Source organism: Plectropomus leopardus, chromosome 7, assembly GCF_026936395.1.
Source record: "Plectropomus leopardus strain MGB_pleo_1.0 chromosome 7, ASM2693639v1, whole genome shotgun sequence".
Lineage (NCBI taxonomy): Eukaryota > Metazoa > Chordata > Actinopteri > Perciformes > Serranidae > Plectropomus > Plectropomus leopardus.
The window spans coordinates 22,925,085-22,949,275 of NC_142182.1; the positions used below are offsets into that span (position 1 = coordinate 22,925,085).

At 40.7% G+C, this 24,191-nt stretch overlaps 1 protein-coding gene across 7 annotated transcripts in view; it reads right to left on the reverse strand.

Annotated features, from left to right (window-relative positions):
• LOC121950463 (transcription factor SOX-6-like) overlaps positions 1-23,249 on the reverse strand; it is a 138,475-nt gene extending 115,226 nt beyond the window's left edge. The window contains exons 1-3 of one of the 7 annotated variants that reach the window (XM_088080224.1): positions 22,506-23,247; positions 22,370-22,423; positions 3,672-3,741 (exon numbers count right to left, since the gene is read on the reverse strand). The gene's annotated coding sequence lies outside the window, so the exon portion shown is untranslated. Of the gene's footprint in view, positions 1-3,671; positions 3,742-20,919; positions 21,641-22,369 lie in introns of those variants that run through there. The other 6 variants (XR_015777015.1, XM_042496470.2, XM_088080223.1 and 3 more) reach the window with 6 other exon arrangements.
• Positions 23,250-24,191: the final 942 nt, after the last annotated feature.

The following is a 24,191-nucleotide window of genomic DNA, read 5'->3' on the forward strand; positions in this document are numbered from 1 at the left end:
ATGAAGCTCCTCAACACAAACTTGCAAGGCATTCTGTCCACACTGGACATTTCATATGTGTGGACAAATCAGATCAATTAAGTAAATGTCCAAGCTCAAGAGGACATAATAGATCACTGTTAACATAAAGTTAAGTACTGAGAAACGGCAGTAAATTTTGTTAGACGCTGCCCATTAGTAGCGCTGATTAGTCTTTCGCTCTAACACTGAAGTTCACATACAAAGCTGAAGTAAAAAGCAGAAAAGGACATTGTTTTTGGGGAAGCCAAACAGGTAACCTCAGTGAGTTCATTAGCTCATTAGCTTACCACAAATCAGCCCAACAGCTGCTTGCTGTCTGGTCACTTTTCTAACTCTTTGCAAATGACTGCCATTACAGCAACCATGCGTAACAACAAAGCTCCGCAAATAAGCCTGTCATGATGCATGAAGAGGCTGAAATCTCCTCTCAAGTCTTTCTCACTGCTACTTACAGCTGCATTTAAGACTTTAACTTTGCAGGTTCAGCATGTACTGTAAACTATATCTCAGATTAAAATTCCTCCATCTATAAACAGCCCAGTTGTGAGGCATTATACATTTCTGCAAACCATGAATATGCTTCCTTTGCATGTTTCATACGCATCATATCAAAGTTTCTAAAGTATTGTAGTATATGAGATGAATTTGTCATTGGGAGATGAAAGGGATGGTGAATGGTGTGGTGGTGGTTATAATGGAGTCAAGTGGACATCTGAGGAGTTCATGTGGAGAGAAAAAAAAAATCAATAAGTCCATGCTGACACTGGCAGGAGGAAAGCTAGTTCACGTTAGCTCTGAGCAGCCGGTGGCAGCAACTAACAGATCATGGACGGTACACTGACTTACATTGTGATGCGTTCAAGCTCTATTCAGGAAAAGTGAGTATTGGGGTTAAGGTAACTTATAATCTTGTTGTGTTCAATAATCTTGTAAATTTGTTGATGTTTTTACAGCAATATAAAATATTCATTGGGGAGGGAATTGCACAGTTATTTTATTTTATTTTATTTTATTTTATTTTGTTCTTTACAATAAAAAACAAAATGAACAACAATAGAAAGCGGTTGTTTTGTACCCAGATATATTGTGGCAGCTTTAACATCTCGAGAGTGCAGAAATGTACAATGCCAACTTCTTTTTTCCAGTGATTGGGTTGTTATAAATGCAATGCTGGAATAACTCACAATAGAAAGCTAAACTATCTATGACCCTTTTTTCCTTATCAACCTATAACCCTAAAAACTGATTTTGAATGCACAAATAAAAATCTGGATCTAGTTCTCCACGCTCTCACAATAAACACAGTGTAACCAATATGAACGTGCTTCAAGACAGATTTTGTGACATGCCCAGTGATGTCATATCATCTGAAACATTAGTCATAGACACACCCCAGCTCCTCTGATCAAAGGCATTAAATACAGTATGTACAGTCAAGGCCTAGATTTTGCAAATTCTCCACCACACAGCACCCACTTCCTTCCAAAGTCTTATAAAACAAAGATACCATAAATTGTTCCCGTCACGACATGATCAGCAACCTATACAGACTGTAATTTTGTTAGGGAGGTCCACTTGTCATCTTACCGCCATGTAATTCAATTTGAAAAGCAATTGCATGTCAAAAGACACAATAATGTGATTTCAAGTTTCCAGATGAACTGATGAAATTAAGGTTGTTTGATGGAGTTAAAGGCGGACCTAAGTGGTCTGGTTTTCCCCAATAATGACACGAATCCTTTCTTCAAACGTAGTGAAATTAGGCGGAGGAAATAAATGTAGGAGGCCTATATTCATTAATTTGATGTTTTTATAATTTTATTGCTTTTAAGCTGTTAAATATCATCTTCCAAAGGATCAAAAACTAAGTGTCGTGAGACGTTACACCATTTGCTGTAGATCGGTGGTTTTCAATGTTTTTGACCCATCAAAGATACAATGTGTATTTTTCAGCCGCAAGGGGTCTCTCAGTCAAAACAGTAACAACCAATGGTATCTTAGATGTCTGTTCCTCTCCAAAACAAACAGACCCGGTGAGTAAAGCTGGGAAAAACACAGAATAAAGCAGTTTCACTTTTAAAAGTCAGTGTTTTCCTATGCTGTTCGGCTTCTCGTAGAGTGGCTGCTAGCCCAGCTCCTACTTGTGTGTTTACTGTTTTTCAAGCAAGTTTTCACCTGGAGCCGAATTATCTGCAGAGGTTGCCTTCTCTCCAAAACAAATGGAACTGGTGACATAAACCAGTAGAAACACTGAATAAAGCAGTTTCGTGTTAAAAATCAGTGTTTTTCTAGTGCTGTTCTGCATGTTGAGTGGAGTTTCCACAAACATTTGCTCAGCTTGTTTGTCTGATAATTTAAGATCCAGATGTCTGATGACTAAAATCCTTCATTTGGTTAAAATATATAGCTTAGTTCAAAACAACCAAGACCTAAAAAGTATATTGTAAAAACTCTATGACAGCTCCTTGCAGACAAATACAACCCTGGCCAATGACCACCAGCAGGCAATAACCAAATGACACAGACCATGTCTTCAATGAAAATTTTGTAAGAAACATTTGGGATAATGTAAGTACACAACTCAGTGGAATATATAACATTGGTCAGGCTGTTTTTGGACATTTTAATAAAGAAACGGTATGTATTACACCTTTAAAATGAAGCTATGTCTTCTTGTAACATTGTGTCTGAGGCTGCTTCACTAAGTGACCCCTTAATAGGGTCTCGAACCCCCTGGGTAGGAACAATAACTCTAGATTGTGATACAACATGATTTACACGAGCCATAAATCAAGGCTTTGAAACTGAACTCCTCGACCAACCAGCAGGACACAGATTATCACCCTCAGCAGAACACTGAGGCTTGTCTGTCCACTCTGAGGGCGAGTTACTAGTGAGGCCACTTGTTGACCCAGCAGTGACACGGCTCAAGGGCCACTAGTGAGGGCCTTAATAAGTATTCTTAAACAGGGGGATTAGCCAGATGGTCAGATCACTCTTTTCTCTAACCTCTCCCATCTGTACATTTCACATGTCTCCTGCCTCTGCTGAAGCCATCAAGATCAGCCACTGCGACCTCACCAGCTTAATTTGGGCTAGTGTTACCTACAGCACTATTTGACTCCAGATATAATCTTTATTGCTCACAGAGAGAAAGTCCATTAAAAGGCATACTGTAGGTCCCGGCGCTGAAAGGTTCCTGGAGTGATGCCTGTGAGAGTCTTAAAAGACCCCTTTCTTCACCCAAGTGAAAGCAGCTATTGAGGGTGCACAGGGCAGAATACTAACTGGAGTGGAGGTCTGCATTTGCTGTGAAACAAATCAAAAGCTTTCTGTATGTGCCGGTGGAGAGGAGAGAGGCAGTGGACATGCACAGAGTCTGCTAACGTAGACTAACACACACACACACACACACACACACACACATACTTTTGTTCTGCTAACACAACCACTGGTGCAAAATGTAGAATGTTCAAACACCAGCAAGCTTTGTGGAAACAATCGTGTGTTCTTTTTGAATGCTTATTATCTGCCGTTTGGTGAAAGCAATCATCCAAAATGTCAAACAGCGGCACAAAGCATACACAAGCTGGCAGGTTACAGCTCAAGGAAATCAATATCATTTGTACAAATCAATTTGGGAAACTTACAGAAATAAGAGACTTCAACTCCAACACCCTCTTCTCACTTGTGGACGACTTTAAAATTCATGAACGTCACCTGGAAAAGAGGGAAAACACAGGAAAGTGATTATGACTATGGTGCATCATCATCTCTATCAGTTAAAGGAACGTTTCACCCAAATTACAAATTACAATTACTTTGTCAAGGTTGCTGGGCTATCTGTTTTTCAGATTTCTTCCTCCAACCTAGGTATTATATATAAAGATAGACAATGCGTCTACATTTGCTCCCACTGTTCAAAAATGAAGCCAAAATATTGCGAATACAGTATATATGTAAGATCAGTGCATGAAAACAGCCTAACTATAACTACCTTCCACCTAAGAAATAGCATGGACAATGGAGACATTGCTGTTTCATTTCTCACAAATTCAGCTTCCTTTACTTACGATTTATTGGGGCGGATGTATACAACTTAAACAGATATTTAAAAGTTTATCCAAAACTATACATGGCTATATGCCCCAAGAGGTAAGTGAGACATTTTCATCTGTAATTTTGGGCAAACCAACCCCTTAAAGGAAGAGTGTGTCACCCTGCCCATCAGGAAACATTTTAATGATCACCAACCAAATTCTTCACATCCCGCCAACAAATTGTGGTTTGACAAAGTCTGAAAATGTGGATTGAAAAGTGTTTTTGGCGCCCAGCGAATGCACTCTGGACCCACCTGAGGTCCCTCTGTAGTGGACGTTCAACACAGAACAGAGGTCCAGTGTGAAGTCCACAGCAGAGCCAACAGAGGACCTGTGTGTTTCACACACAGCACTTTCACTGCACAAACAACAGCACACACACAGCCAAATAGAGTCCAAGAAACGACAAACAGCATGATTCTCGCACGAAGCTTTGAAGTTAAAAAATTGGCAGCAATCTGTCTTAATACAGTTTGCGGTGCCTGATATTTTCTTTCAAAAGTTGATTCCGATGAGAGCATGGGGGGAAAAAAATCACTCATCAAATGGACAGCTAATCATTCCTGGGCTGCCTGGTTTAAATAGACCACTCCAAGAACTAACCTGGGGTCAGCCTTATTATAGCCTCACACGCACACAAGCACCCACTACATACAGGCATTTGCTAAACCAGGGGTCACAGAAAACAAATAATGACATTAAAGAGGTCAAACTGCCGATGGAGCGCTTTGAAGGTGTTCAGGATGGGACTGCCTTGAGAGGGCCCTGAATTGAGAGAGGATGACAGGAGCTAGTCTTAATTGAGAATGGGAGGCTGCTAATTAAAGAAGGACCTGAACTGGACAAGAAGAGACTTAAAGAGAGAAGCTGGGTTCAAACAGACTGGCAACAACACACACAGGCCACAGTAGCATTTCTCTGACATCATGGCAGCGGCTTATCACAGCATCTAAATTGTACAAAGAGCACAACACAAACACGCCTTTGATTCCACAATTTGAGGCTAATTGAGAACAATGAAGAAAAAAGCGAACACTGGGCGTGTATGATCTTTTATTCATGTCTTTAATCAACCAAATGATTTTCTCTTGGATGCATTTTTCTCTCAGGGCACAATTATGGGCAATTCTGACTCAAACAACTCAAAGGCTTGTACACTAAGAATTTCTTGTGATAATAATAATGATAACAAAAAGTCGGCAAAAACACACTTGTGTGAAACACCCCTGTAAACATTTCTGTTCGATGCAACTTCTTTCTTTTTCCTGGAAGAAGCAGTGTTACCCAATAACAGCTGAAAAAAGCCAAGTACTCTAAAAGCCACCATTTCAATTGAGCACCGTTCACACTCTGCGGCTCTCACTGACCCGTCTGAACACGTTCCAGATGTCTGCAGAACCAGTTATTCTGTTTCCTCTTCTTTTTTTACTCCCTCTCCCCTCCATTTCTCACACACACGCCCTGCCACTCATCTGCAGATGGCAGATCTGACACCTGGAGGATGCTGGGTAATCAGAGAGACAGCTGGCTGCCTAGTAGAGAAGAGCTGTCGCAAAACTCACATGGTCACACACACACACACACACACACACACACACACACACACACACACACACACACACATACAGTATTCACACTGCATGAATTCCGCACAAAACAGTCTATGCATTTCTGAATACACTGACATGTTCATATATGTGAATACTGTATATATACACACTACCGTTTTCAAAAGGAGCACTTCCACTTTGCTAACATATAGAATTAAGGTGTGGTGCAGGAAAGATCTATAAGGGTAAGACAATGTTAAACAATACAGTGTTATCAGTCACTGTGTGCTAACTGTGCAGGAGTTGTGCTGCAGGGTGTGGCAGAAGAGTTCATAAATATAGATTTCGAGACCTGCCCCTGCAGATTTTCAAGCTCCTACATGTGCATATTAACCCTCTGTGAGCTCCAACATCTATACATATAACAACTTTTTTTATTCCAAAATAAAGGCCTCAGAGCTGAGACAAAGAAATTTAGAGAATGGGTGGGACAGTAATTTAGTGTTGTCATTTTTTGGTTTTAAATGGAATCATATCCTCACGTTATGGTCATGTTGTGCAATTGTTTTACAAAATTCAGGGGTTCAAATTAATGACTCGAGTCCTAGGTGTAGATTTTAGGGGGGGCATGGGGACATGTTGCCCTATCAAGGATTTTTTTTTGACTGATTGGGATCGGCTATATTTAGCTTACAAAGTGATTTGATCCTTTGTTTATGTCAACTGTCACACAGGTGTTTTAATTTAATGCATAAGAGACATTTGTGCTTTTTTTCTACCAAATAAAATATATCAGTAAATACCCCACCTGTGAACATTGAAGCTTGTATGTGTCTTAAAAAAGAACAAGTGGCTAAATGAGACTTCTGGTGATTGCATTTAGGTTTCAAAAATCCTAAAAGTGGTGCTCATTCATGGAGATTATCTTACTGAACAAAATGTGTCAGTATCACAGAGCTTATTTTCTACAATAATCCGAAATCCAACAGAAAAACCCCAAAGGCCTTTTTGTGGAGGGAGCCAGGGTGACGTTAACTTCCACGCTGACCCACAGCACTCTATGTTGAAAAAAACAACTATATGCCCTTGACTCCAGCAAACTATAACATCAAAGTTAGCTGTAAAAGTTTTTGTTTTACACATGTAAGTAGTTTTGTTCTGATGTAAAACATACAACACACAACTGTGAAACACAGCTTGCGGACTGAATATCACTGTCTGCACACCAGAGCCTGTCCATTCTGTCTAATTATGTGATTTTGCTGCCATATTGTGAGATAAATTCTCATTCACCCCTGAGAGTGAACTGACAGAGAAGATCCAGGCTATAAAACCATTCCAGGCTCCTCCTGACAACTGCAGGAAGTAACAGCTACCTTTTTGGCCCACTGTCCAGCTGCTGTAAAAATGGCACATGTTACCCTACTGTTGAGCCAGTGGTGAAAAAAGCACCTGTTTAGAAAAGAAACAGCAAACTGAAAACCCAAGTCTTGCTTTTGGCAAAAACGAAGCCGTGACATCACAGAATTACAGATAGTAACAAGAGAGGTAAGGGATATGTCGCATGACAAGGAGATGCACTGTGTTACATTCAGAGTAATGCCTGCACCTGTACAATGAATGCACGCATTCACGCAACAAAATATGCACAGTCCCAAATGCTGTCTTGTTGCAGCTGTCAGTGCCACTTGTGCAGACGCGGACACACTGGAGTAAGAACAATGGAACTCTATGAGACAGAAGCTCTCTCAATGAGCTTAGCGCCACATGAGGCTCTGTGCTGCCACTTCCATGTCTGCACCATAGGAAACAGAGTATGGTTCCAACTAATCATATGGCCAATTAAACCAGAATGAGGTTCACTTGACCCATAAATGATGAGCTTATAGCACACATCGACTCTCAGAGGACCACTGGCCATGTTGTACAGGCCTCGTAATGTTTCTGTTATTATTTGTCTGTGTTTTGTCTTGAGAGCTGCAAGCAAGCAACTTATCTTCCTGTTATCACCAAGATATTATTTTACTGCATTTCACACCTTGAAATAGTTACTGACAGACTGTCACACTTGAGGTTTGTGAGGTTTCGCACTAAATCTAATGTGTTTGCCAAAAGCTAACACTTTAAACAAAGTTGCCAGATATTAATTTATCTAATACTTCATTAGCTTTGCCAAATATGTTTTGAAGAAAATGTGATTGGTGTCTTGATTATACTTAAGACAATGGGTTGGGTTTTTTTCAGTCCCTAATGTGTGGCATCCCAGTGCCAGGGAAGTGTTGCCTATGGGAAGATCCACCACTGTGCCAGGGTATGTTTGAGCTAATTTTTACACGTCAACACTCAAAGGTGGAACAAAAAAACTACAAGTAATCACATATTGGCACTTTGCAGTAGGCTTCCAGGTCTACATATTATACTCTAGGTATCCTTCTGCGTCTGCTATTAACATTTCAGGATTATGCTTTACATAGTTATGTTTCGGCAACAAAAGCACATGGCGAACAATGGTGTGACACTAGTAAATGTACATGCTGGTACAGATCATTAGGTCCAGGGGTAAAGAGGCGCATGGTAAGGTGTGGAAGAAAAAAAACATCACATTCAGATGGGAAGTGAACACCGAACCCCTGCATGAAAGTCCTGTGTTTGTTGGATCTACCCACAGCCTCTCCTACCCGCCCTATTGGGACATTCTGGCTCCTTATATTACGTTGTTACTGGCAGGTGCCATCCAGCCATCTGGTGGCGAATCATAACAATGCAAACAACTCTGTCCAGCCAAAGTCAATAGCTATCTGGGAACAGTGCAAAAACAAAAAAAAAATCAAAATCTGCAAATTTCTGCATACCGCATTGTTGTATTGGTTGTTATATATTTTTAATGTTTGTTCCTTAAGTCTGTGTTGATTTCCCATTAGCTATTCTTCTCGTTTGTAACAGAATTTTAAAAATCATAATATCAACAATAACAATAAGGAAGGCCAAATGTGCCAGATCCAGCACTGTTTACACTAGCGGACGCTTTATCAGTTGGGTGTATAAACGTGCAGCACTTTGATCACATGTGTGGTTGGACTTAGGCTGATAAAACACTTACTTAATGTGGGGGAAATATAATGTCTCAATATAAATGTTTTGTGGTCACACTGATAAAAAAAAAGGGCTGCAGATATGAATGTGGGTGGGCAAACTGTTACTTATAACACCTTTCTTAGGTAGAACGAGGGAAGGGGATGTTTGCATGAGTGAAAAGCCTTTGTGTTTCCGTCACAAAAGACCTAGGTGAACATTAGAGAGGCTTAAGTGACAACATGTATTCTCTCCCTGTTAACATGAAATATTGCTCAAGTAAAGGGCAGAAGGGAGGGAGAGGGTTGGTAGGGGCAAGCGCCAGCACATACATCTAAACCTCGCCCCTCTGCTCACTACCCTTAGGAGATTACATTATGGCACTCGCCATTGTTCCACTTTTTCAAGACAAAGCCTGTTCCACTGTGCAAACAGCGCGCCTTGGAAAGATTGTAAAAACAAGAGGTGAATGTCAAAGGCAGAAGTGAATAGGATCTCTCCATTCTTTTGTCAGGCTGGTAAGGTATGCACAAACACATCACTGCGTGACAGAGAAGAAAGGACGGCCTTGTGAGGGAAGGAGCCGGAAAAAGTTGGAGCGTCTTCGCATGAAAAGGCCAATACCGTGAGAAGTCGCCTGCCTGACTCCTGGGTCAACAGAAAAACCCCCTGCACAAGCATTTGGATGAAAGACCCCCAAAACACACAGAAGGCATTACGCTAAAGACAAAACACAAGGCCTGGAATGATGACCTATGGCTGCAGAGAGAAAAAAGTTTTCAGGAATAAAGAACATTAAATTAGCAAAACCTTTTTGTTTCCAGGAAGAGAAAAAATAACATATTCATCAAGAAAGTAAATTTTCTTCATTTGCTGCAAAGTGATATCAGATGTACAAAGACTGTCCCAGCCTGAAGTCAACCTTGTCACGACCCAAACAAGGCTTTAACTGTCAGGGCCAATAATGAGGGCGACCTCGGCTCCCTCTAATTTACAAGGCCAGCGCCAGCCTGTAATTAATTGCTGCGTGCATAAATGTAAATGAGTCCACTGGGGAAGCAGCGGGAGGAAAAAAAACGGCTGTCAGGCCAATATTCCAGCAGGGAGCAATCTGCGAGAGAGGGAAATGATTTAGAGGACAGCGCACAAATCTGCTGCTCTGTAAAATACGGAGAGGCTGAATGTGAGGGGAGGCTCGCTGAGATGGAGGGGTGGTCCTCAGGAATGGTTAAAAAATGAATAGAAAAAACTGTAGTGGCAATAAATATCAAATGTTTTATTTCACTTCTCTCCTCACCCAGATGTTTTCATAAGAGAAATCAAACAAACAATTTATCTGATCTGCCAGACCCAAACTCCCCCAACCCACACTGCTTGGGCTCGTTGCACTGTGGTGACATGTTTTCTCTAAAGAATTAATGCACATATTTCATCTCAAAGCATGCTCATAACATTTACTGAAGATGACTTTTTCCTTCAATTAATTTCTTATACATAAGAGCATTTTTGCTTCTTTGTCCGTGGCTGAAACATCTTGCTGCTAGAGGTCAGTAAGATTCAGTCTGAGAGAGCGATTACATGACTGTTATTGATCTGATCTCCACTGCATTTTTCATGCCATGTCATTTTATGATGCTACACATAGGGACTACGGAAGTAAATTACCAGTCCTGCAAACTCTGGCATATTTAGGCTACATTTGTATTTTATACTGATGTTCATTAATGTGCTGTGTCCCTTTTAAATAAACAATTGATAAAATTAAATTAAGAGCTGTTTTATCATAAAATGTCTTTTTTCCCAGAGAAAGCAGTTGAGATTACATTTCAAGCAACACTGACACGTTTACACACATGGAAACTGTAACAGTACAACCCTGTGGGCCAACAAGGCAACTCTACAGGTGGAACTGGGCAGATTTTAATAAGAAAAATCAAGCAGTGACAAAAAAAGGTTTCCACCTATTAATTGTGTGGGTAAGTCAAGACATCATTTATTTCAAATGCCAGTATTTGAGTTATGTCAGAATGATTAGCTGCTTAGTTCTCTTCAAGCTGATACACATCATAATTCCCTCCATGTTTATAATTAGCAGAAAAAAATGTATGGGCTTAAAATACCCACTTTTGGTGCCACAATTGCAGCTGGAAATGCAACAATCTCTTGCTAAAAAACATTGGTGTTGGTGCCTAAAAGCCATTGGAAAAACAGTGACATGTTGCCACAAAACATACAAGGCTGCTGGAAAAGCCGTGATGGGTCACCATAAAGTACCCACATTTGAAACACAAAAGGCAGTGGGAAAACTGCCATTTTTGGTGCCTTAAAGCCACTGCAAAAAAAACTGTGATAGGTTACTACAAAACACCCATGTTTGGAGCATTAAATGCCTTGGAAAGACAGTGACAGGTTGCTACAAAACACCCACATTTGGTGCATAAAAGGCAATGGAAAAACAGACATGTTTAGTGCCTAAAAGCTGCTGAAAAAGAAGTGATAGGTCACAACAAAATACCTATGTTTGGTGCATAAAAGGCAGTGGGAAAAGAGCCACTTTTGGTGCCTAAAAGCCCTGGTAATACAGTGACAGGTGGCCACGAAACATAGACTTTTAGTGTGTAAAAAGCTACTGTTAAACAGTGACTGTTGCTAAATCATAACATGTTTTGTTTTTTGTTGGTCTTGCAGTTTGGCAGCTGTCTTGCCTAGGTGTCACGCCATCCACCAAGTTAGTTCATATACAAACTACATCACTTTAGAACCATTGATACGACAGGTATGAAACCTACAAATGTAACATATCCTCTCTTTGCGAAAACACACAATGCTAACATTTCCTCTGCCAACTGTGCTGCACCATAATTATCTTGTAACTTCTCCTCCACCAGCCAAAGGCATGGAGCTGCACAATGACAAAGAGCACATGAAATCAAAGAGAGGCAGCCAGAAGAAATATGTAATCATTCATGGCAGCTACAATAGTAGCTCTCATTCATAAACGTCCTGCACAAAAGCCCGCCGCTTAACTCCCTTTGTGTGCACCATGAACAAACAGGCACAGAAACCATTGTCCATTGAAACCTGCACAAATGTGAGGAAAACACACGTGAAATCCACAATGTGTGGGTCAAAGTTGTGACACTTAAAGACATACACACACACAGCGGGCCCCGAAGCAGCCACAATAGCGTCTTTATGACATAAGCTCCTTTTCACTACAGTGCTGTACAAAGGCAAATGAGATTTTTCCTATAGCAGGCCTCCAGCAATAACAATTGACATCACAGGCCGGCCTACGTATGTTTCCCATATTAAACAGGGAGACACAGTGTAAGCTCCTTGAGAATGAGACTAAACAGCTTGCTGAGGCAGCGATTTTCCCTCCTGCAACAGCAGGCCCTCCTACAGGGAACCATCGACTTGAGGGACTGTGGCAAAGGGCCATTTTATTCAGTTACACACCAGCTGCGAGCCAAGACAAATTAAATACCTCTGACAATACAGTAGTGCGATTGCCCTGATTGGTTGTTTCAAAATGTATTTTTGTCTCTGGTAAAACAAAGTTTGCACCCAAAACATGCGGTAAACATTGCAACAGCCCAACAGGTGAGTCCCATGAGGAGCCTGAAAATCTCTTCACATGCCTCAAACATGCGTGCACACACATGCTCAGTGCTGCTACCATTACCATTAAGTGTACTGCACCTATTCTCGTGTGTGAAACCCTCTGGCACAAATGTCAGCAGGCCGCAGTGCTGCTGCCCGTCATGCCATCTAAAGTGTGTTAGATTACGTGGCGGAAACCTGAGGTCTGAGCCCAGTCAACTGGATACCCGAGCCAGCGCCACTCCTCTGCACACCCCGTCATCACTGAACACCACACTCCACACTTCTGCTAATCCAACAGCGTGTACAGAACATAGCATACCATGTACAAATAGACTTGAGCCAGAAGCGTGTCAGGAGCATGTCATTTATGAATACGTTCCCAGGCATTATATAGCCCTGGGAACTTCATGACACAAGGAATGAACCTGATGTGTGTATCTCACGAAGACTCGCTGCCTCCAGAGTTGTCCGTCAAGCGATGCATTTCTATTCTGAGCCACACAGTAGATACCCAGCTCTTTCTTTTTTTTCTTCTATCTCTCCACTGTGAGCCAAAACACTCACCACCATCTCATGATGACAACGGCTCGATTAAAGACTTCTTTACGGCCTGGAAACCATGGCAACGCCCTGTGTAGACAAGCTGGACAACGACCAATTGGATTTGGGATTCCGGTGGGTGGGACCACGCTATCTTGGCCCTCACTTCTTCACCACAGGGTCATTTCGGAGGCCTCGCACCCCGAACCCTGCTGCCACGCCCCATTACTCCAAACCACTACGAGTGGTAAAGTGAAGGTTAGCCAGCCTGCTTTCAGAGGGGGAGCAGAGTCAACATGAGCTCAGAGTACAATCACAACAGCCTTGTTTGCAGTTGTTTGAACTCTAAAGCAATTATTAATGTTTTACTTTGTTTGGCCGGGGGGGCAATAACCAAAGATGCCTCAAAAGAAAATTGCAAAGCACTTTGTCAACATTAAAAATTTAATTTGAACTCATTTTCAATAATGAGCTCTATTCTTAAAGTACCCTTCAAGTCGAGTTTCAAAGTATGTAAAAATACTCTGCTATGATTAATTTTTAGTTTCCCCAATAAAATAAAAAAAACATCTCTGAAAAGGCATTGGAAGCACATCTAGTCTGTTTCCCTCTTTGAGAAATTCTGGCTCTGGCCTCACACCCTTCTTACCACCACTGCCTTAAAGGGATACTGATTTTCAACCAGCTTTATATCAAAACAATGAGGGTAGTATGCGTAGATGAACTGTGGTAAACTTCGCCCCATATATACAGTGTCTAGATATCCCACTGCTGGCAGTGTTTCTCTGGTGCTTAGGTTGTTGCTCGAACAACACTTCCGCATTTTTGTACTGCCCACCACCTATGCCACCGTCGCACACACAAAGACTATAGAGCTGAATGAAGATACTTACCCGTCCTTATCTCTCTCAAAATCCAACCAAAATCCAATCAAACAGTAAAGCTAGGTAGTGTATATCACTGCACTGCCTTTCTCTCTCCTAAAATGTTTTCAGAAATATATTATAACATCCTGTTCAGCTGTAACAGCAGGAGTTTGCAAACAGGAAGTGGGTGCCATACTGCTTCCTGCACAGTGAAGATGGAGGCAGAAAAAAATGAAGACTGAATGTTAAAACTAAGCAACTCTGCTCAAATATAAGATTCTGTTACTGAGTTGCATATTTCTCAAATGTTTTTGTTTTAGCTTACTATTTTATTGTAACACGAGATCACCAGTCACCACTGTTTTCCACCACACAGACCAGTCTGTGCGTGATGTCATCAGCTATTGGAAGCATTTATTGGTCTGCTGTGGCGCGTTGCATTCTGGTAGTTGTAGGTTTTTCTGTTTTCTCTGGTTCTGTTGCACCAATTTTGTCTGAGCAGTGAAAGAGCAGTGCCATGCATTTATAAAGAGAACTGGATTCAGCAATGGAGGCAGCAAATACATATCTCCTGTGTCCTCCCCTATCTATCCCAATCCTAATCTACACCTATGAGTACATCATAAATTTCATGAACAGTATACCTGTATAACTATACTTTTATTCCTTCTCAAAATTCAAAAACAACATTAGATATAGATAAACATAGATGGGCATTTAAGGGGGGCACTCCACCAATTTTGTGAGGAGTAGGGGCTTTGTCAAATCTAAGACAACAATCTTAATGGCATCACAGTGATGACATTAGGGTTATCAGGCTTGGATACTTCAGTCGTTTAAGAAAAAGAATGGGGTTTTTACCCAAATGAGTGAACTCGAGTCCGGATATCTGAGCTTCAGCTGCTTTAATTTGGACAATTTCTTTTGTAATCTGTCCCTCACAAGTCTTTTTAGCTTTTTGAAAGTGCAACATTAAATTTCTGGGTGCCCCTTTGAATCCTACTTTGGCAAGTTTTCTTTTCCAATTAAGTTCATACTTCTCTCCCAAACAATTGTCATTGATTGATATGATATGAAGGTTACATGCCCTCTTTTGATTATCCAGGCTTCTCTTCTAAATACTTTAAATTACTATCTAACCTTGTTTACAATGCACCAGTGTCAGGTTGTATATTAAATTAAATGAGTCGTGTTCAATAAAAAGCCAAATTAATTCCCCTTTGGTAAATTGTGAGACTGCACTGTCTGTTTATATGTGTCACGAAATGTGTTGTGTGCCTTAGAATGTGTGTGCGTTTGTATGGAAACAGCACAGGAGGCCTTTTCCTTGCCACAAACATTTCAGCACATCACTTTTTGCTTTTATGTCCTTGAACAGACAAACTTACAGCGTTTGAAAATAAAAGTTGAAAAAAGAAACCTGCTGTACTGGAAACAACCTAAAGAACTTTGTCAACAGCAGATAAAGCAAGAAACAGCAATCAAATTCAAAAGCATAGCACCTTTGAGTGATTGCTGTAACATTAACATGAGACTTCTCATCAAGAGGCAGTACAAATAATTTCATTTTTTGTTTGTTTTAACCTGCAGGGAGTGCCAGAGGGGTGGAGTTAATGTGTCCTACAATTTGGAGGGAGTCTGCTTAGCTGCCAATCACACAAAGACGAGTAGATATGTCATCAAAGACTTTCATTCGATTGTCAAAACTTTCAGGCATTTGTGTGTCTTATAGATCAAACCCCACCCATCTGGTTTTTATGCAGGATAAAATAACCCACGAGATATTTGCTAATGACACCCACTGTCCCATATTGACTCACTGCATTATGTTAAGCACACTGCAGGTTGTTATTGAAGCCAAGAGTCATCTCAGGGCATTACTTTGAATATTTTTATGACAGAGGATAAAATCGTTTGGTGTCTTAATTATTTCCTGACTAACTTCTCTGTAGAATAAAAAAAAACTTGTCTGAAGAGCAACACCCTGCAGATACCTCTCTACTTGAAGACAGGCTGAAAGGAAAACAGGGAGAGACAGAGGGAAGGTGGAAGGAGAAAGAAACTCTGCAGGCTCTTGGACATGCTCGCACGTGATTTCCTTTTTCTGTAAAATCATCAGGAGCAGTGTAATTGCCAAAGCATCTGCTGCTGCAGCAATCCAAGGACACAACTACTGACAGACAGATAAAGAGCCACTTGAGCACAAGTGTCAGTCACCTGGTTACCCAATAGTCTTGTTAGAAATACCAAAAATCTGCAATCAGATTGGCCGAAACACAGACACTTAAATCTTGTAATTTCCATCCAAGAATTAGCAAAGAATCAACTGATGAGGACATTTTTCCAAAGACTTCTTTTTTAACATTTATTTAGGCTGCAGATTCGTACTCGTCAAGTGCAACAGAGAAAAAAACAATCTGAATTATGTCTTTTAGCATTGTCTAGGCCATCCTAAAGCTACAATAATGGGATTTTCATTACTATGCAAGGATATATAGCAACTTATGAGGCTAATCTATTTTGCAAGCAACATTAAAGAATTATGTTTTTTGTTGTTTTTTTGCAATGCAATATTGTTCTTTGAGGAAAGATTAACAAAGGACAAGATTTAGTATTCAGATCAAGAAAAGCGGGTCGACATTTTGTCTTCAAAGAATTAAATCTATTTTATATGTAAATTCTCTCTTTATACTACATACAGTATTTCTACAAGTGTGTCGTATTCTTCATGAGAGGGATGTTTAACTTTGCACTGTAAAAATAAACTATATGTTGTAACTTAAAAAAAAAATGTTAGTGTCCAGGCTGACTTCAGATCTTGAGTTGACTGCATTGAGGTAATTTTGTAATGATTCAATTTACCTTCTCAAATTCAGTCAAATTTAAAAAAAAAAGGAAAAAGGAAAAAAATAAGTATTTGTTTTACCTTAAAAAAGTAAGTCTGCCTGAAATTTTCAAGTTGACTGAATTTGAGAAGACACGTTGAATCCCTACAAAACTTAAAACTTAACTTAAAAATTTAAGGCAGCCCAGACACTAACTTTTCAAAGTTAAAACGAATAGTTTATTTTTACAGTTTGGAATTTAAAAACTCCCCAACTCTGTTTTCCACTATTGGCCAACAGACAGTGTTATTTATTTATAATACAAGGAAAGTAATTTAAAAGCAATATGCTTCCCTCCCTCTTTGTGTCTTATTCTAAGAAGGAAACAGTATTTTTTGGGCAGTTCAGTGTCAGATCGATGTGAAGATGTTTGCTGAGTGCTTCAAATACCAAAAGACTCTTAGGAAGCAGTTAATGTGGCCACATGCAAAATAAAGCATAAGTCATTTTGCTGCTCATCCTTGAGCTTTTCTTTACAAGTGATTCGTAATGACTCCCTCTCAGGATGCAAGAACAAACCATGACCTGGCTTACCAAAAATTCTTCAGCATTGACGGAAAATTTCTCCCTGCAGTGCCTTGTATGTACATATATGATGAGCTGGATTAGTTTAGCACATTCCAGGAATTATTTAACATTACTATGATCACTGACTTCCTTTTTAAATTTTTTTTTTAAATAAAAAATAAAACATTCTGTAACCAGGAGAGACGGCAGCCCTGTGTGACACGCTGCTGGAGAGTGTGATGGTGAGTTTTTCCACTTGAGGAAAAGTGAAAAAGCAGAGAGAACGATGCCAAATCAAGGAAAAAAACAGAACATAGCCGGCAACTTTCATCGCCGATAATCACAATCTAAGAAAAAGTTGCTTCAGTTTAGAGTGGATTTAAGTCACCCCTTGTTGTTTTCTCTCCAGGCAGGTCGCCAGGTTTGTGACTGTGTTAGCACTGCAGCAGTCATTTGTCAAAGGCTCTTGTGTAAACCATTCATTTATGAATCTTACTCAGTCCTTTGCAGGTACATAGCCATTGTTAATATTGCAGCCGTCAGATGACAGTGACACACACCCTTATGCCTAAACAAATAAGAGTCAGAGAGCAAAAAGAGCCAAGGAAAAGGATGAACTTCATGACATGCTCTGTGCATCACGTCGAGGACACAGCATGATGCTGAAGAAAGGTGTTGCCTAAATTCTGTATGTAAAGATGCAAAGGAGTGTGTGAGTGTGGAGGAAATGCTGTGGTCATTAGGAGCTTGTATGTCAGGTAAGCTCTTATTCTGAGCTGTGAAATTGGATGGTGGGGAGCAGGTGCTGGAGAATCAGCGGCAGAAAGGAAAGGTTACCCCGACCACTGAAAGAGAGGAGAGAGGAGAATGAACGCAGCCCCTCGTTATTCTCCGCTCTGGGGAAAAATAAGGAAGCTGTTTCCAAGGTTATGTGGTGGTGGGGAACAGAGGAGGGATCCACAGAGACGTACACCCACCCAGCGGGACACACATACTTACACACACACACACTTGGAGACAAGAACATACATACATGCAGATGGAGAGGCCATCCAATATAGACACACATTGACAAGGACACATCACAAGACACAGAGAAATGCTTTTGTATTATACGCACCTAACTGTGCACAAGGACTTACACACACTCACACATGCACAAACACACTGTGTAAAATGTCAAAATGCAAATAAGCGCGCACGCACGCACACATGCACCCACACACACACACACACACACACACACACACTCACACACTCACACACTCACACACACTCACACACACAGAGGAGCATATGACAGATTTGTTTACATCGTCAATCAAAAAAAGATACAAAGGTCCATAAATAAAACCGCGCACACTGTATGTACACACACACCTAAGCTTGCATTGTGGTTGAGAAACTTATGGGCATCTGCCAGCGTGCTTCAAGTGCTCATTCTCCGGGGCCTCAACCTTTCTTTTTCAGCAGCAACACTGCAATTTGGGTGTGCCGTTGAGCCAGAGATAAGTATAGGCTGACTAATATGCACTTAGGACCCAGGGAGAAATACTTAGGGCTAAATGTTTAATTTGTGTTTGTACAACACATGTCCAATTTAGGGGCTGGTGTCTTTTTCAAAGAGCCCCGACAACAAATAATTAGGACTCTCTGGGACCGGCCACAGGCTTAAAATGGTGGGGCGCTGGTTTTCCGATGAAGGTGAATGGCATCTTAAAAAAAAAAACAAAAAAAAGACCATATGGAAACTGTTAAAGCTACAACACCGTGCTGAGAAGGATGATAGGCACACACGGATAAAATAACAGTATCGCTAAAGGGGTTAAACATGATGATGTTTCCTAAAACTCAAATTAGATCTGTTTTATTCTGCATATCAGGATGTTGCCTGATAAATAGCAAACTTGCAAAATTCAGAGCATTCCTCCACCTCCTCTCTTCAATCTCTCTCTTCATCTCACCCTCTCTTTCTCCCCAGCCGTCAAATCTCTTAATCTTCAGTCTCTCCAACTGCTTGTACCCTCTCTCCGCCACTTAAGAGTCCCTCCGGGCCACACCAGAGGAAAAAGGCCTCTCAGAGTCCACAAAATACATGTGACATATTAGAATAACGTGTGAGCAATGGACAGATTTCTAAGCATGAGAATTAGATCCTGAGCTCGGCCTTCCATGCATTACATTAATAGCAGTGTGCACATTTTAAGGGCTTACTGTTGGAGGCAAAGAAAAAGAAATTGGTGGCATTTATATTAAATGTGTTGTGATTTTTTTTTTAAATAACAGCTAAAGTTGGACTGGAAAACAACACGCGCACATTACGAGTGAAATGTGAAATGTAATCACAAAACTGATGTGCCCTTGTTAAATCTGAAAATGAAACCATTAAACCACCATTAATTAAATAAAACCATTATCTGTGAGGCTGCAGGCCCCAAAATTAAGATGCTTTTCATTTTAACAGAGAAAATGAATCCCTAGAATTTACACTAAATAATTTAATAACAATAATAAATATTTTTTTCTATCTTGTGAATTATTTTAATTAATTTCATATCACAGGTTGGGATTGATTCAAATTTGCCACAGAAATGAAAGGCACGGAATTTACGCACGAAATTTATGCACGGGTCATTATAGTGTCTTGATGTTGTTGACAGGATCCTGGACCACACAGTGACCGGCCGCTCTATTCAGGCTTGTCCGCCTGTTGTCAGCGTTGATCGCCACAGAAGAAGAAAAAAAAAGAAAGACGCTGCAGGTCTCCCTCAGACAGCGGAGAGAGCGCGACCATGCAGCCCGGGACAATGTGCTGAATTGGCAGCCTATATATAAGTCTGCCATTTGGACACTCTAATGCCACTTTACCTTATGAGGGAACTTCAACCCGCAGCACCTGCTCAAAACAAAATGCCATAGGAGCTCAACTTCGGCGACCCCCCTCGCTCGGATTGTTTTTCAGACAGACACTCTCACTTACAAGAGAGAGGAGGGGGATCGGGGGTCTATAAATTGTTCTGCCAGAGTCCAAACAATTAAACAACTTGTTGGAAATTGTGATTTACTGCGCAGGCCGGTGTGGGCAACTCCACACTGGCAACTGGTGGATCTGTCACGCCGGGCAATTATAACTTTGAACCGAGGAGAGATTTGATGTGCAAACAAAAATTTGGATGCGCAAAACAATATAAGCTGATGCTTGAAAATTGCGCTATACTCCAAATATGAAAAGTGATTATGATATAAATTCCACAGCTCAGAAAAACTATTGTGCGTTTCCACTTTTTTCAGACTCATTTTTGTCAAGCATGTGTGATCTCTTATTCTCTCTCCTTGGTCTTTTTAACTAAAAGCTCCTTATCTGCACGCGAGCAGCGGCTTATCTCAGAGGTGTAGTGTGGCTCTAAATATGAGGAACACCCCGAAGTGTCTTTATCAGCTTTTTCCAGGCCGTAGACGTGCGACTTGTCCTCCCGTACCCCCGTCACATCCTCACCGTGAACTCAGGGCAAACTTTCACATAAGAGACAAACCCCCGGATGATTGTCCGATCTTGATACCTCTCAGTGCGGAAAGGAAACTGGCCCCCAGCATGCATGGCTCAAGTTCACACACCCACAATTAACGTCATGCATAACTAGCGTTGTCACTATCGGACTGCTAAACGGACACGGGAAATTGACACTTTTTAGCAGCCAGAAAGTTGTGAAACACGGTGCAAACTTTTAACGAAAAGCATGATCGCGGAGGAGCGAAAAAAGAAACTTACACATGAATTCCTCAACTCTCTCGGCGTGCTGGGACGCTCTCTTGTTTTCCCTCGGTATTGTCTCCCAGTGGATCAGTGTAAGGACTCAGAGTCTATTTTAATTTATGACTCACGCATTCTTCTAGGGTCAGCCGCCGTGACCTCCAGGGCGAAAGTTAACTTTGGCCCTAAAGACACCCCACTTTTTTTCCTCCCGTCTACAGTCAATTTCTCTCTGTTATATTCCAGAACATGTGCGGGAAACGCACAGACTCGCTGCGCGCTGAAATGTGCGTCTGTAGAGGTGCAGCGGGACCGGGGGCGCGCACAGTGTGTCCGGCAGAGCGTTCACGATTCTGGACAGAGGGCTACCGCTGTGTGGCCGCAGAGAAAACTGCTGAAAGTATCATCCCACAGAGTACAGTGGGTCTGAATGGGATGACATTAGAGATCCTGAGTTCTTCAAACAAAACTCTGAAAAAAATGTACTTTAAAATTAAACTTCAGTGGTGCTTAAAAGTTTTTAAACTGCTGCTTTTGTGCAAATCTATTTTTGCGCATGGTGCTTCAGGGACTCTCTACATGTCTCTTTATGGTTTCTGAGCCTATAGAACCATTTTCTGGTGTGACTGAACCGCTGAACCATTTCTGTTAATAGTGCATGACATGGATGGAGTGGAGGGTGGACACAGTGAAGTTACAACCTCTACTTTTTTGCACAATATCCTTTAGGCTGAAACTAACCATGAATATTTAATGGAGTATAAATATATATAAATAGATAATTGGAGTATATCTTGAAATGGGGGGGGGTTTGAGATGCGTTAATTTACTACATGTTTGAAAGTCCGATTTCGGCTTATATCTGTGTGGTTTGGATGAGCACAGATTTAATATAATTTCCCTTTCACTCCCGCACCACATCTGCAGCTAAGTGGATGAAAGTTGTGCAAAATCCTGAACTCACAAACACGTTTTTTGCGTTCGTATTATAAATTTAATATTGGATATTTTAAGGGAAAAATAACATAATTTTTAATAAGTTGCAGGTGTGTCATAGAGTGTGACTAAGAGGCCCATGCATAACAATAACGGATAATTACTTTAATGCGTTTTTTTTGTTTTTTGTTTTTTTTTTTGTAATTTTTCTCATTTTAAGTAACATGTAAAAATCCACAAATCACTTTATTAGCCTACTTACTTTTTATGCTTATTTCAATAGACTAATAGTACATAACTTTTCTTTAAAAAGAAATGTATTCTGCAAGTTACGTTGTGCAGGTCACGTTAGGGTCGACTGAGTCTAATCACGGTCCAACTGCAGGTTCAAAGACACTGATGCACCCCGAATCTGCTGCTGTCATCGCAGCTTGTTGTGCAGCAGAGATAACCGAAGTGTGCGCACCGACTTTTCAAAACAAGCAGCCGCAGAAGACGCGCCGGGTGAAGGATGCAACAGGACTTCTCTTACCTGGATTCACTTCTTAGGCTGCGTGTGTCTGGAAAACTTCAGAACTCTTGCGGGCTATGACAAAAGAGGTTCAGCGTTGAGACCAAAACAAGAGGAGTCAGTTCAAACAGCCTTCAAATCCCGTGCGTAAAGTCACCATCGCTGGAGCGTGTCTGGGACTTTGGTAACTCCTCTCTGTTTGCGCTCCGCCGAGGATCAGAAAGTAGAATAAAACACTTCGGCGTCGTCGTTAGGGGTGATACTGAGCCCGGGGACGTGTAATTCGCAAGAACTTTAAAAAATAAAACGTGTTTTAAGTTATTTCCCGTCCGGCACTGTGTGGAGGTTAAGTGGGAGTGCGGGGCAGTGTCGGGTAAAGAGGCAGAGGCTGGATAACCCCTCCTCTCTCTCTCTCTCGCTCCCTCTCTCCCTCTCTCTCTCTTACATCTATCTGTCTCCGCGTGTCTCACTTTCTTTTTGTGTTATTAGAAGATAAAAAAAGGTTTACATTTTCATTTTCTCCCCACATCCCCATCTTAACTTTTACGCTCACCCCCCTTTCTCTCTCTGCCGGCTGCATGTTGCCAATGCGCGTGTGTGCACGCGCGTATTGGCCACCTGCTCTTGAATGCAAACTGAATAATTGATTAGTTTTATTGGTTTTGTTTGATTGTGGCTACATTTTTCTTACGAATATTTTCTCTGTGTCAAATATTGCCACAAATTGAAAAAAAAAGGCTACACAAAACTGCTAGATTTTTCTTTATGTTGGTCATAATAATTACGATGTTAATAAGCGTGTTAGTGGGCAGTTTGAACAAATAAATGCAAAATAAGTTTTCTCTGTGCTTAAAGGTTATTTTGCATGTAGGAAATGACTCGCCCAGTTTTTTTAAATCTTTTTTTCAACACATCGGATTTTTTTTTTAATTAGATCAAGTCTGCTTTAAAAAAACTGCTCTTTTTTAAAATGCCCTCTCTTGTTTTCTCTGAAGCAGTGAGTATGAAAAAGTTTGATTATTTTTCATTTTGCTAAAAAAAATGCCGTGTATTGAACATATCACTGTACAGTAAAGTATCTGGGCTCCGCTTGATTAATTATTAGAGAAAAAACACATTCAGTTTAATAATTTAAAAGAAGACTACAAACGCAAATAATACTCGTTTAAAATCTCAATGATTGTGTGTTGCAGAAATTGACTTTTAGTGTCCTGTCAGAGGTGTCAGCGCCTCTGGGCCGCCTCTTTATTACAGTTACTCTAACGCCACCTTTTGGCGGATTTAATGCAGGTCACCCAATAGGGCCCATTGTACACTATGCGTGGCCATGACCCACTAGTTTTTAAAATTAGATAGCAAACTGTATGTAACTGAGGATAGGCTGTAGAAAAGTAAAATATCCAGATTCAAGCTCCAAATTAATTATTCTCTCTATTGAATTCTAAAATCGAAATTACAGATAAATGTCCACTTAGTATTTTTAACATCTTAATCCTTAATTAATGAATCAGAGCTATTTTCGCTGCAAGAATCCATATGCATAAAGGCTAGCCTTTGAGAAAACAAATATTAGTCCCGTCAAAAAAGAAAAATAAATCTTTAATTGATTCAGAGATGGTAACTGTGTTTTCAGTAACACATGATTCATGAATAAATGCCCTTCAGTCTTTGTTAAATGCATCTTGATGTTTACAAGGACAGTCAAGATACAATAAAGAGTTTTATAAGGCCAATAGCTATTCATCAGGGTGAATAAAAGGTTAATTTGTGACACTTTTAGGCAGCTGACCAAGAAACCCACCTAAAACGCTGCAGACTACCTCAAGTGTTACTTTTATAACTT